We start from the raw sequence: 3,376 nt of genomic DNA, 5'->3' as shown, positions 1-3,376 counted from the left end.
TTCAGTTTGCAGCACACTGCATTTGATATCTTGTTATAGATATCCAGATATACTGAGATGGAGAGAGCTAGAAATCTGTCTCTTAGGATAGATATATTATCTGGATATAGATTTGGAAGCGTGAGTGTGGATGAGCTCTCACAAAAAACAGTGTCTAGAAGGTTACACTTTTGACTGAAATAAGACACACCAGAGGAAAAAAAAATGGTGTCTTTAGTATTACAGATGACACCCATTGTAGGAGATGGAACAGCTCAGGGTGATAACCAAATGCAGAAGAATTGAAATTTAGCAGTCAGGTTGAGATGGAAATGAAAAGGATGAAAAAAGTTAAATGTAACAATTTGAGAGGTAGGAAGAAAACCAGAAAGATGAATGTTTTAGAAGTCAAGTCAGGAAAGAATATTGAGGAGTATAGGGTGGTTGACTTGTTCAATATAGCCAAAAGCAATGAGGTCTAAAACGAGACCATTGGAATTTAATAATTAGGTGTCATTGGTAAGCTTTGGTGGAGTGGAAAAGACTGAAGTCAGATTACAATGGGTTGAAGAGTGAAAGGAAATAAGTAGAGATATTAAATTGTGGTTCCCTGGAGGTCCAGTGGTTATAGGACTCGGCACTTTCACTGACTTGGGCCCGGGCTCAATCCCTGGTTGGGGAACTGAGACCCGCAAGTCACAAGGCACGACCAAAAAAAAAAGATATTAAATAAAAACAGACTTGATTCACCTGTCTGGTACTTGTAACGTCACCTAGTGATGTTTTCATTGATTATTTCGATATTAAGACAAAAACCTCATGTCAGCCTGGTAATGACCCCCAATAGGCATCAGCCTATTGTTGCTTATAGGTTCTAAGACTTTGGAAAGAGCCACCTGAGGTGGTTTAGAGTAGAAACCAAGGTGATCCACAGTTCTCATCTCAGTCCCTCTAAATATCCCAACAGAGAGTCGATGGAGATTGCTTTACTGGGTGGAGGGAGGTGCAGGCAACTCTGAGTTTGAATCCAGCCTTGTGACTTAAAACCTCTGTGGCCTTGGGGATGTTTCTTAAGCTAAGTCTCAGGCTTCTGACCTATAAAATGGAGGTAGTGATAGTACTTATTTCACAAGTTGTTCAGGTACTCAAACGAGCTATTGCAAGCAAAGTATTTATCATTGTGTCTCACATCATTAAGTGCTTAATTAATAGCAGCTGCTATAATTATTTATTATTATTATCATCTGTACTTTCACTTAATTCCTTATGATTATGCATAGTGACTTGTCATCTGGGAAACTGACTGATTTCCTTCATGGATGTACAATAATTTAGCCGTAAATACAGATTACTGTTGTCATCCAGCATAGACATACACACACACAGAGTTGCAGTAATGGAAAGAGCATGGGATGTGGAGTACAACAGATAAAATCTTGAGTCTGATTACATTACTTTCTAGCTGTTTCATCCCTGGAAAATGTTTTATCCTCCCTGGTATGTAATTTCTGCACCTGTATAATTGGAAAAATAACACTTTTCTTATAGGACCATTCTAAAAATTGTATGAGGCAACGTTTATTTGAAGGGTTTTGTACTGGCACTTATTAAGTTCAATACAAAGATATGTTTGCATTCATTTATCTTCAGGATTAAACATGAAAAATGGGATCTTAAGTCATTTCTTTTTTTTTTTTTTTCAGTTGACACTTTTTTGGTTGAAGATATTTTGTTCTTTTTATTATTTTTTTCCCTGTGAAAAGTCTCTCACTAGACCCAGGGGTCAATATCTGTAGAGAGCCAGACTGTCTCATGAAAATATATAAGTGCAAACAACAAAATCACTTTCAAGAAGCTTTTTTGTTGGGCGTGGGAAAAGATAACAGCTCTAAATAGATGAGCCATGTGCTTACCATCAGTGTTGGCACTGCTACTGGGATCTCCTGGGATCTGGTGGATTCAACATGTTGTTACATATTGCTCTTATTCTCACACTGTTTAAACCAGAACAAAATTTCCACTTCGGTCTTTTAAAAATCTCATTTACCTAGTGGAACACCTGCTGTATACCCAATGTGCTAGGTTCCCGTCACTAGTCTTATTTTATTGCTCTGGAACTTGATAGAATTTTAGTTTTAAATAAAATGGTTAGTAATTCCTCTGGTGTATTTGAGATTTTTTAAAGTATTTTTTCAATCTAGTTTAATATGTGTTTAATTTAATATATTAAATCTTAATTTAATATTTTATAATTTGAACTAATATATTTAAAATGCATTACATCTTAATTTTATATATTCAATCACAGTTTAATAAAGTTTCCTTTTAATATCTTGATTAAAAGGACTGTTGCACAGTAGTCATGCCTTTCAATTAAACTCCAAGCACTGTTGTCTCAGTGGGCTTCAGTATTCCATCAAGGGCTAGAAGCTGAAGTCCAGACAAGGAGGAAGAACATCAGTAGAAAAATGCAGAAATATTATTGCCATATCTTTCTGACCCTAATGACATCTGTATTATTAAGAGCAATGCTAATTGCTGTAACAGGCACATTCCCAAATTTCAGTGTCTTAAAACAACGGACATTATCTGCCTAATCTACCAAAATAGTGTTCCTGGTGCATATGTGGTTCTCCTCCAAATGGTGACTCCAGTACCCAATATTCCATCTTGTTGAGCTACCATCTTCAATATTTGTCACAAGATCTTCCAGAAGGTGAAAGAATGCTGAGGATCTCATAGGATGGGTTTTTATGAGCCAGATCTAGAAGTGGCACATATTATGTTTCTTCCTATTCAGTTGATCAGACATGACCACGCCTAACTCCAAGGGGTGACTGGGATTGTAGTTGAGCTGTGTGCAAGGGAGAGAAAGGAAATGGGAAATTCATATTTAAGATGCTATTATTTGTATCCCAAAGTACATATAACATTAATTAGATATTTTATTTCTAGAATAATTTCGTTGCACCTGGCATGAAATTTAATATCTCTGCGGAAGTTTAAAATCCCTGACTAAAAAAAAAAAAAAAAAACAGTGTTTGAGAAAGAAAGCCAACAAAGTACATGTGAAATGTTGTTATTACTTCTGTGTGTCTGAGAAACATAGCCTGCTTCCAATCAGTAATCTCTGAGCACCAAGGTAAACAAACAGAAAAAAGATGTAACCACCATACAAAATACTATGAGGGAAATGTTCAAGGCTTTCTATGTTTGAATAACTATACTTTTGAAGGAATCAAACAGAAGGGTGTTCCAGCTTTTCAACCATTCAGTAGAGAGGCAAGTACTGATGCTTTGAAACAGAAAATACAGACATCTTAACCCACCCATCCCCCCAAAAGATAGGGTATTGTGACACAGAACCATAGATTTTCATTATGAAAGAAGCATTGAA

Source organism: Lipotes vexillifer, unplaced genomic scaffold (genome assembly GCF_000442215.2).
Source record: "Lipotes vexillifer unplaced genomic scaffold, Lipotes_vexillifer_v1.1 scaffold280, whole genome shotgun sequence".
Lineage (NCBI taxonomy): Eukaryota > Metazoa > Chordata > Mammalia > Artiodactyla > Lipotidae > Lipotes > Lipotes vexillifer.
This window is presented reverse-complemented; position numbering follows the sequence as displayed.